A 12,213-nucleotide genomic window follows, 5' to 3' on the forward strand; every position below is an offset into this window, starting at 1 on the left:
GGAGCTGGAAAGCAGGTGGGGAGGTGGGGATGGAGAAACACAGCTCCTAACAGATCCTATGGAAACTCAGATCACTGAGCAGCTGATTAGGATGGAGATCAGCAGGGAGGAGGCCATGAGGTTGGGGTTTGCTTCATGCTACCTTTGCGATTATGCTGAGTGAGGAAATCCTGGCACTTTTGGGAAGGCACCATAATGAGATTATTGGGTTTGGCCAAAAGGGTTATGTAGAAATCTGACAGTCCATTGAGCAATACCACTTGTGTCACTTAGGACGGGAAAATCACAAAACAGAATTAAACAATCCCATTCCCCCCTCCACCCTTTAGTGTTCAGAAACTGGAAACTTTCTTTGATTTCTTTGTTTAAAACCTTTTTTGTAAGATATCAGCCAAGAAGAACTACAAGCAGACAGTGGAAATCAGCATGTCTCTGCTCAGGCAGGGCCTGGGGAGCCTCGCACTTCCTAAGTCCTAACTTGTCCAAGGGATACAGCCATACAGCTCAGCAAGCCACTAATATTGTGTGTGTGTTGTAATACCCATGTGTTGTGTTTTCCCATGCCTGATAGGGCTGCTCTGGCTAAGACAAAATGGGGCACTGTGGAGCATAACAATAAAACTAAGTAGGTCACCTGGAGACTTCCAAGCATGAGGCATTTCAAGTCATTAGTGGGGAAAAAAGTATTGGCGACAATTGCCAGATGCAAGCTGGCAGCTCCAGCACATCTGATGTCAGCAACAGCTGCCACTGGTTCTCCTTTGGGAGCCCCACCAAGGGAGGACACAGCCTAGCCTTCAGTGTGCTTGAGGAGCAAAGGTGATGCCAAGCATTGGGCGGATGGGACAGCAGTAATGGCCGGCATGCAGGCAGCAGGTAAATGATTAACTCCCAGCTGTATGTAGCAGGGGCAGACAGCGGGAGGAGGCAGCTTTGCCCTGCGCAGGAGGAAGCCCAGGCAGTGAGGGAGGTCAGGCACACTGAAATTGTAGGAGAGGTAGCTTGCAACAGCTCAGTTTTCCCAGAGGCCAGGTCAAGCAGCCCTTTGAGCCCCCCCTGCATTCACCACTCAGGAGTGAGGAGATGTGGATGGCACTGTAGCAGCATAGGGTGTCACCGGGTGTCCTCTGCTCTGCACCATGTGGGAAACCATGCTTGCCACCGTACAGCTGGCCCACGCTTTCCTAGTTTTGCTGCCTCACCAAAAGGTCTTGGGCACTGCCTGCTCCGGGTGAGGCTGTGCCTCGAAAGCCTTCAGAGGTGGACACTATCCAGGCTCATACCGAGCAAGAAGGCAGCAGCAGGATGCAGGCAGGAGCTGCTCCCCAGGGCACCCTCAGCACTGGGAACCTGCTGAGGTTGCATGCTGTAAGCAGACCAGGAGTCACTGGGTGAGCACTGGCAGCTATCTGCATACCAATCTCACAGAGCAGACGCTACCCAGCACTGCTTTCCCTAACATCACCCATGCTGCTCGTGAGGCTCTGCTGCCACAACTAGTGCTGTGCAGCTGCAGCAAGCGCAGGCCTTGCTGGGTGTGCCTGTGGCACTGGCAACAAAGGTACCCTCCTTGGTTTGCACTCTCAGGATCTTATTGCTGTTTACTGAAGAAAAAGTGTGCAATGCTGGTGATAATGCTGCTGAAGCAGCTGATCCTCCATGAGGTACTTACGCATTCACCATGGTGCATGGTGAGAGGAAAGCAGTGTCCCGCATATGCACTGGACATGGAAATGTCCCTAGTCCCTATCCCTCCATGGACATCTGCTGAGGAGTTGCACAGAGTAAGTACAGAGGTTTGTGCCAACTGCAGAGCTTTTGAGGTACTGCAACAGGGATTCATCTGGTTTATAAACTCTTCCCAAATCTATTCAGATAAGTGATTTTATAGGTAAAGTTCCCCATCTCAAGTAACAGTAATAAAATCATCAGGTCATTGTCATGGAGAGCTGTTCTGTGCAGCTGACATCGGTACTAAGCAAGGTTGAAGGAAGCTACTCCAAAAATAAGGCAGAAAATGGCTGGGGCAGAAGCAGAAGCAGTGATTGTGAGTATGAAAAATGAGCTTAATAACATTTAATAAAGGTAGTGTCATGGTTTTTTATATATTTATATTTATATACATTTTATATACATTATATACATATATATATACACATACATATATATACATATATATACATATATATATTTATATACATTGATATACATACACATTAAAGATATGCATGTGTTAATATATATGCACATGCATTGTAAGTATACATTTGAAATATTTGTAATGTGGATATAGTATATGTACACTTATATACACATATAATATGTCCATAACATAAAATATACACTGTTTTCTTCACAAAATTAGTAGCTAAATCTTCTATAAATGAAGTTTTATTCATATCTTATTACTGACAGTGATGGCAACAAATGTTTTATTCCATAGGAGCTAACATAGAGTAAATTAAAGGAATGTCTGGGTAACCTGGAGGATATCAGGGTCTGTGTTTGGTGGCAATAATGTGCCATAACTACAGCTCCAGCCCTGTGCTGGGAGAGTAAACACATCAGTAAAAATAACTTTGTTTTGGAGAGCAGTGCTCCATGACTACTGGCAGAGTCTAACAGATACTATAAAAACAAAAGAACAAACAAAAACCCGTCAACAAAGAGGGGAATGTGCAGCAACATCACTTTGGAATCACAAACTCATAGAACCTTAATGTTGGAAAAGACCACTAAGATCATCAAGTCCAACCATCCTCCCAACACTGTCACGCCCAGTACCATGTCTTTCAGTGCTACACCTACATATTTCTGAAGCACCTCAAGGGACTGTGACTCCACCATTTCCTTGTGCAGCCTGTTCCAATACCTCAACACTCTTTCTGAGAAGAAATTGATATACAACCTGAACCTGCCCTTGTGCTCCAGGCAGCTTCTCACCGTAGAAATATGCCAGAAGAGTGCTAGGAAGATCAGTAATGAAGTGCTTGCTAGCATGGACTGTGCCCCAAATTAGAACAATCAGAGAGGATTTTTACCTAATTTAAAGTTTGTATTATGCTCTTAAAAGCAAGCGAGTTAATTAGGCAACCTGTATATAAAAAAGGCCAGCCTAGAGAAGCTCTTGGTGCTCCTGAGGATCTAGCTGTGCACATGGCTGTGGCGTGCCATGATGTTCACAACTCCTGTCTGCAAGCACAAGAGCAAAATCATTGGCAGGAGTGGATTTGGATTTGGGTAATTGCTGATTTGCATTTTATCTGAAAATGAAAGGGACAGCTTCCTCACCCATGTTTAAGTATCACATGGTCATAGAATCATAGAACCACAAGATTGGCAAGGATTTACAAGAGTCCAACCATCCTCCCTTTACCATTGCTACCATAAGCTACTGAACTGTATCTTAAAGCTCTTCATCCAGACACCTTTGAACACTGCCAGGGACGGCGACTCCACCACCTCCCTGGGCAGCCATTCCAGTGCCTGACCACCCTCTGAGAGAAAAAGTTCTTCCTTATGTCTAACTTAAACCTCTTTTGGCACAACTTGTGGCCATTTCCCCAGGTCCTGTTTGTTGCCTGGGAGAAGAGGCCAATGCCCTCCTCATCACAGCCTCGCTTCAGGAAGTTGTAGAGTGCAATGACGTCTCCCCTGAGTCTCCTCTTCTCCAGACTGAACAATCCCAGCTCCCTCAGCCGCTCCTCATAAGACTTGTGCTCCAGACCCCTCACCAGTTTCATTGCCCTTTTCTGGACACGCTCCAGGGCCTCAATGTCATTCTTGTATTGAAAACTACTCACCAGTGCTGAGTACAGGCAGATGATTACATCCCTGCTCCTGCTGGCCACACTATTTCTAATGCAGACCAGGATTGGCCCTCTTGGCCACCTGGCCACACTGCTGGCTCACATTCAGCCGAGCATCAACCAACACCCCCAGGTCCCTTTCCTCTTCACAGTCATCCAGCCACTCATCCCCAAGCCTATAGCACTGCATGGGGTTGTTGTGGCCAAAATGCAGGACCCAGCACTTGGCCATGCTGAAGCTCATCCCATTCACCTCAGCTTATCCAGATCCCTCTGAAGGGCCTCCTTATCCTCAGGCAGATCGATACCACAACCCAACTTGGTGTCATCTGCAAACTTACTGAAGGTACACTCAGTCCCCTCGTCTAGATCATCAATAAAAATATTGAACAAGATGGGCCCCAGTGCTGGCCTCTGGACACCACTTGTAACGGGTCACTAGCTGGACTTAGCTCCATTAACAACTACCCACTGGGCACAGCCCTCTAACCAGTTCCTTACCCAAAGAAGGGTATACCTGTCCAGGCCATGGGCAGCCAGTTTTCCTAGGAGAATACTGTGAAAGGCCATGTCAAGGGCTTTGCTGAAATCTAGATAGACTACATCAACAGCCTTTTCCTCGTCTACCAGTCTGGTCACCCAGTCACAGAAGGAGGTGAAGTTGATCAAGCATGACTTGCCTTTCATGAACCCATATTGGCTGCATATGATCCCCTGGACACCATGCACATATTGTATGATCTTACTCAAGATGATTTGCTCCATAACTTTCCTTGGTACAAATGGCATGCTGACAGGCCTGTAGTTCTCTGGATCCTCCTTATGGCCCCTCTTGTAGATGGGAGTCACGTCGGCAAGCCTCCAATCCTCTCGGACCTCTCCAGATAAAAGGAGTGCTGGTAGATGGCCAAGAGTTGCTCAGCAATCACCCCTACCAGCTCCCTCAGCACCCTAGGATGGAGCCCGTCCGGCCCATGTACTTGTGACAGTCCAGATGGAGGAGGAGCTCTCTAACACCATCTCTACCTGAATCACCGGGGGTGATTCTGCATAGCATCACAGACTTCCAAATCAGGGTGTAAAGTGCCCTGAGGATAACTGATCTTCATATTAAAGGCAGATGTAAAGAAGGTGTTGAGGACCTCAGCCTTCTCCTTATCCTCAGTGGTCACATTCCCCATTGCATCAAGTAAAGGGTGGACATTTTCCTTGGTTCTTCTCTTACTACTGATATATTTGTAAAAGGATTGTTATTTCTCTTTTACTGCAGTGGCCAGTCTGAGTTCAAGTTGGGCTTTTGCCTTCCTAACTTCTTCCTTGCGTTCCTTAGCAACTTCCTTGTAATCTTCCCAAGTAACCTGTCCCTTCTTGATGATGACACAGGGATGTGCAAGGCACCTCTCTTGGCATCTTGGCCAAAAGACCATGCTCTAGGAGCTGGTGGCCTGCTGTGATTCCTGAACAGCAGAGGCAGGAATGTTGCTGATGAACATTCCCTTTATCATTTGGAGTCCTTGCAGAAGCTTCAACTGATTTTGCCTGTTTCCAGGCATTTTGCTGAGCCACATGTGCATTACACAGATGTACACCTGGGTTCAGCAGCAAGGAGAGCAACTTTTGGGCCAGAGCCCCTGGTTGTTCCTTTTGTGCCATGCTCAAAATCCAAGGCTCAGGAGACATCAGAAAACTGAGGAGCACCATGAACAGTGGACATCCACAGGTCTTTTGGGAGAGACAACAAAAGTTCATCTCCAAAGACCAACCATTTATTTTTTCTGTCCTTGTATTTCTCTTGCAGTGTTCACATAAATACTCATGACTGCTGCTAAGTGGCGGAGCTTTACTAGCAGCAGAGCAGCTTTCCTTTCATTTCTCTGTCTGTTTCTAAGATAAGAACAAGAACAAAGGACAAGAGAAGACAGCTTTAGAATTCATTGCAAACCCTCGGCCTTGACAAGTATGCTAGTACTAACAGGATGCAGAACAACAATAAAATCAGACCAAGAAATTATTCACCAAAACTAAGGCTTAGTTAGAGTAATGTTTTTAGAAATGCAATGCAGAGAAATGGATCAGAAAAACAGAAAATATATTCAACCAACTCTGTGAACACTCTGTACCTTCCCCTGGCTGGAGGCTCCATTGATTTCAGGCAAAGGCTATCCTGGTCCTCATTTTCCTCACCACATACATTTGCTGGATACATAAGCAACAGATCAGTAAGTTATTTTGAAACTGAAGGTATCCATTCACTGTTAGTGGAAAGATGAGCCGCGGAAAAATGTCCTTCATGCTTTCCAATACATGCAGAAGGGAAGCCATAGGCAAGACACATTTGAAACATGTTAAAACCACTACCACTGATTTACTAATAAAAAGCTTACAATACATTCAAGAAGAAAAAAGTATTGAGAATTTCAATGTCTGGTCTTGCTGCACAGTAGAGGAGTCTTCATAGTTTCTGTGATACTGTCATACTTAGGTTACACAAATAAACAATTTGTTTTTGAAATGAAGCTTTCACTGGCAGTGTAATATCTGTGAGACAGTTAATTCCCCAAAATTGAATCTCATAACCTATTTAGCAATCAATGTTTTCTTTGTGTGACTCTTGCATCTGATACCATTGGGTTGCAGTCAGTTATATCACATGGGTTTCTACAAATGCTGATTCTGGTCAGGTAGCAGGAGTCAACAAATAGAAATCTATATTATATTTTGTATCTAATTACACTTCTTCTGTGGTCTTTCACACCTTTACTACTATAAATTGAGCAATTGATGTTAAGACAGAAGAGCAATTGAAAGAACACCACTCAAAACAAAAACAAAGCCCAATCTTCACTTATACATGCATTTATTTGAAATGTTTGAAAAAGGCTTTAAGGACATCTTTCATGATCATGCTCCTACATACAGGATTGTGGACACTTGATGCCTTTATTTTTTGAAAGGATGTACTCTCCTCCTTTCTTCCAGCTCCACTCTTTTGTACCTTTTATATTTCCTCCAAAGGGTAGTAGAAACATTCATAGATCATCTAGATTGGAAAAGATCACTGAGTTCACATCAGTCTGACCTACTGAGTTCCACCGCCAAACCATATCTCACAGTGCCATGTCCACTTAAACATCTCCAGGGCTGGGGACTGCACCACTACCCTGCACAGCCTATTCCAATGCTTGGTGACTGTCACCATGAAGAAATTCATATTGATGTCTGACCTAAACCTCCCCTGGTCCAACCAAATAGCCTACAGTATGCGACCACAACAAAACAAATGGAAAATAAAATTGCATATGCAGGTAGATAAGCCACATTTATCAGTTCCCATTCACTTACAGAAGACTACTCTCTGTGCTCTCCAAACAAGTCTGATCCTCTGTACACAATCCTGATGGACACGTATACATGTCACCATCATTTCCTCCAGGAGAAAGGCAGGTAATCTTGGATTATAACAGACTTTTATTTAAATAATTTTTTGTTGTACGCCTTTCTTCTCCAACCTTTATGGTCTAATATGATATTTTTACAGGTAGCTCCTTGACTTCTGTGGTGCTTTGCAGTTCAGCACTCCCCAGCCACTCACTTATTCTTCCCAGGTGCAATGGAGGAGAGAATCGGAAAGGTAAAAGTGCAAGGATTTGTGGGTTGACGTAATGACAGCTTACTAGTCAAAGCAAAAGCTGTTTGCACAATCAAAGCAAAGCTGCTTCTCATCAGCAGGCAGGTGTTCAGCCACTCCCAGTGAAGCAGGGCTCATCACACATAGTGGTTTCTCATGAAGACAAACATTACTACTCTGAATATCCCCCTTCCTCCCTCATTTCACCAGCTTTTATTGTTGAGCGTGATGCCATGCAGCATGAGATGTCTCTTTGGTCACCCTGTGTCAGACATGTTATCACCATTATTTTCATCCTCAATCTAAAACAAAGCATCACACCAGCTTCTCTGAAGAAAATTTACTCTATTCCAGCCAGAACCAAGACAACCACCACTACACACCAGTAAGACAGCACGTGCTTTCCCCTTATAATTAAAGATCTCTTTCAAAAGGACTGCACACTCCTGAACTCCTTATATTCGTGCCAGCTCAACTGTCTGCAGCATGAAGCCACAGCAACAGCAAGTGCAGAGTAAGTAACTGAAGTTTCTTCGAGGGCTCATAAGCACACTTCAGATGGTGGAGGCTGACAAAGCTGGCTGTGCTTGTTTGGCATAGTGGCAGAAGTGGAGGAGAGGATCTGACAGCCTAGCTAGTCCAGCAACTGCATGGGCTGTTGCTGGACTGAGTACCACCTCATTTTGGGCATTTTACTGGCCTGGATTTATTATTAAAAATCTGGTGGACCATATGACAGACAAAGAGATAATTCAAAATGATCAACCCAGCACAGATGCATTTCTGCTTCCATACTGTCATTGATCTTCAAGGCAACTTCTTCCACAGAGTGATCTTCTAGGCAAACACTGCTAAAAGACACAGCTTATCAGATGGGACGTGCTTTCTGAGATGCACTAAGAGCTCTTTTTCCAAAGTGCTCAAAATCCCTATTTTAATAGCCAGCAAAAAAATCGCTGCCAACAATTCAGAGCAATGAGTTTTTTGGAGATAAAACTGTCTCCTTCTTGTGTACAGAGAAGTGCAGCAGAGGTATCAAACAGCAGAGCTCAAGGCAAGGCTTAAAGATAGGAGTAGAAATATGATTTGAGAAACTCATTCTGCCTTGGAGAATCTGCCTTGAAACCTAGAATGCTCTGCAGGGGATTCTGAGGCCAGTGTGGAAGGAAGGCAGGAGAAAGAAATGAAACTTTTAGTCTGACCTGAGTGATCCAAATGGTTTATTAAAAAAAAGTTCCCAGTCTTCTGTTTTAGCTGAGAAACTAGTTGTGACAGTGAGACACCCAACGTGCACTGGGGAATGCTGATGAGGCTGGGGATGCTGGGGCTCTGCTGACACTGGGATCACTCTCCCAAGGAGATTACTGTCCTATCACCCTCAACAATTGCATCTGGGGACATGCTGGACAACAGCAATCAGCAATCACATAATAAAAGGAACGGATATTCTTCCTCTTCTGCAAATTTCTTTAGTGTTGGGACAAGAATTAAAATAGGTCAAGAATAACAGGTGGAAGTGGGGATGTGGCTTCTTATCAGATGGCAGAGCATTATCTAACTCTTATGTGTAGGTAGGAGCTGAGAAAAAAATCCTTTTAAGAGGACTTGTTTTCAAATCTCCACCCATTCTGACATGCCTTAACGTTCACTCTAGTGCAGCCACAGGCAAAATAATGAGTTACAAGAACAGCTCAAACAGAGATTAATGCAACTCTTAGCAGCATGTTGAGTCTTATGGAAAAAAACAAAAAAGAAAAAAAAAAAAAAACACAAAAAAAAAACACAAAAAAAAAAACAAAAAAAAAACCGAACAAAAAACAAAGAAAAAAACAAAAACAAACCTACCCTGAGAGTTTTAAAAAGAAGATTGCACTTTTTAGTTTCTATTTTTTATAGGTCAGGGAACCTCCTGCATTAGTCAACAGTGTTCTACTATGGAGTAATACATAGGACAATGTTCTTCAGCTGGATAAAAATTCAGATTTTTAAGCTTCCAGGGAAGTTTACAAGACCCACACTCTTCACCCAGTTTAGTAGTTGAGGCACAGTTTTTCTGTGCATGTGACATACGCATACATATACAGAAGTGACTTTTAGAGGTAAGGAACTTTGGATGACTTCTGTGATCCTATAGTTTCCCTTCAAAGCTTAGCCACTGGATAGTAGAGAACCTTTAAATACAATCTTGTCATTCTGACATGGCTTATAAATATTTCTAGAGAGTACACTGAAGCTTGCTCTTCATATCCAAAGGTTCTACAGTGGATGAAGTAAACTGTTAATGTATTTATTGTGCCCGCTTTTGCTAATTGAAACAGGAGACAGAACAAGAAATCTGAATTTACAATGAGGTTTTCAGAGACATCTCAGGCTTCTAAGCTGCCCTCAGCTTGATCTCAGACTTTGTAGTTTATAATGAGTTCTACTTATATGAAAAGTTTCAAAAGCTGCACAAGCTCATACATATGAGTGCAGCTGAAATTTCTCTCTGCAGATATGATGCCATTGTGACACAGAGGAAGTTCTAAATTGCCATGTTTACTCTTCTCTCTCACCATTTTTAAGGCAGCTTCTCTCTTTGACAAGTACTCAAGATAAGCAAATAGTGGTTACCCCCAAGCACCTTCACTGCTTCTAGTGTCAGCTTTTCCACACATGAAGCTGTTCAGAAGTTAGGTCTCTTTGTTAGGACATGCTCCCTAATCCCCCTAAGATCTTGATAAAAATCTTGATATTGAAGTCCTGCATACTGCCAATTAATAAACAATAATAAAAAGTAAAATAATGATTAAAAATAAATAATAAAGAGAAAACAACTTTACTCCCTTCCCAGCACTGTCTCGTTGTTGGTTTGGTTAGTTCTTGTCCCAGATATTTGATTCTGCTAGAAGATGCAGGTGATTTCACAGCAAAGTTTGTTACAGAAATAATTAATTTTCTTTCTAAGGCAGAAATTGAACTGCCATTTCAAATTCCACTGACATTCCCGAAAGCAAATTGATCTTGCAGTCCAGCCTGTCTCATGTTCTTTCTTTAGAAGTGATTTAGGTATTTCAGGTGAAATGGTTTCTATTGTGATTTTATGGAGATGGACGCAAATGTCTCAGAAGCACTAAGGAAGTACAGAGCAAAATGCTGCACAGGAAACCCTTTGCTGACCTCAGACCTACTTTTGATCAGCAAGTATAAAGGAAAGATCCCAATATCTGTCAATTTGCAAGAGAATCCAGTTGAGTTTTTGAAGTTTTGAGCATCTAGATCTTATTTGGCCCTTCATATTCAATATGAACATCAACACCTGTCTCATGGTCTCAAGCTGCGTCAGTGGAGATGCAAACTGGATGTTAGCAAGGATTCAAATGCTCAAGGGTGGCCAAGGAACTGCGTGCCAAGAGAAGAGGTGAAGTCTCCATTACTGGAGGTATTCAAGAGGTATGCAGACGTGGCACTGAGGGAGGTTTAGTGATGGGACCCAGTAAGTCAGGATGGTTCCCAGACTTGGGGATCTTGAAGGTCTGTTACAACAGAGAACCCCATGATTCTAACTGCTACCAGTGCCTCAACATTGGGTTTTCTTATCTGAAGCATATTATGTCTAAAAAGACCATTTCAGACCATTACTTTTCCAGACATATACATGCTTTCTTCTCCTTAAAAAGCTATTGTTTTGCTTGAACTTCCTCACTTGGGCCTGATTCACTGCATTCATCTATTTGCCTACATGTACAGGCATATGAGCAGCCCTCCTCCCCTACACTGCAGAACTAAGATGGACTTAAGAAGCTCAACAAAAACCATCACAGAAATCCTGATCTCCAACAAAATGCACCACTGAAAAACAGCATTACACACAAGCTTGCTAGTCCTCACAGGCTTTGTGCCTCCCCAGTCAGGAAAATCACTTTACCCTGCATTTGTGTACTTACAACTTAAGATTAGAGCTCATCTTCCTGCCAGCCTGCTAAGTGTGAGTGGGCTACTGAAGCATTACCAATAGCTGAGTTACAGAATGAGGCAGGCAAGAGTCAAATGTCAGGAAAATGTGTGCTTTTCCATAAATGCTTTAATGGTTAATCTTTAACAGTTAAAAGGCTTCTAGATTAGAGCTCCTAAGAAAACATCTTGTTTCCCTACCAGCCCCAACAGGCTGCAAAGGTGGTGAGGCTGAGAATGGGCTGGAAATTTCAAAGCATGATGGATTAGACATAGAAAAAAAAAGCAAAACAAAAACCAAAAAAAAGCAGACAAAGCAGGATAGTTTCCATACAAATTCTTTCCATTATATTGTTTTTGTGTTTTTTTTAAAGACTCTGCCAAGACATGGCAGGATTTTTGAGCATGGAAACTAAAGAAGCAATGCAGCCCTGCACAAAAGCTTTCCTCCTTGCCACCTGAGGTGGGGTAAGGCTAATTTTAACTGCTTTGAATTCCCTCACCCAAGCTGCCAGGACATTTCTGCGCTTGCTTGGCCTGCCCTGAGCTACACGCCCTCCAGGAGCCTGAGTGCTGCTGACTCTAGAGGCTGATAGAGGTGGTGGAGCTGGGCTCCTGCTGGCTCTGCCCTGCCTTGCCCACTCTGGCCATGACTTGGAATCCTGTAGAAGGTAGTGGCTAAGAGTGGGATAATGTTGATTGGATCACGGAATCATGGAATCATAGAATGGCTTGGTAAGAAGGGACATTAAAGACCACTGACCCCCAATCCCATGCCATGGGCAGGGTTGCTACCCACCAGATCAGGCTGCCAGGGAACATCTGTGTACCCGCAGATTTCTA

The sequence above is a fragment of the Lagopus muta genome, chromosome Z (assembly GCF_023343835.1).
Source record: "Lagopus muta isolate bLagMut1 chromosome Z, bLagMut1 primary, whole genome shotgun sequence".
Taxonomy (NCBI): Eukaryota; Metazoa; Chordata; class Aves; order Galliformes; family Phasianidae; genus Lagopus; species Lagopus muta.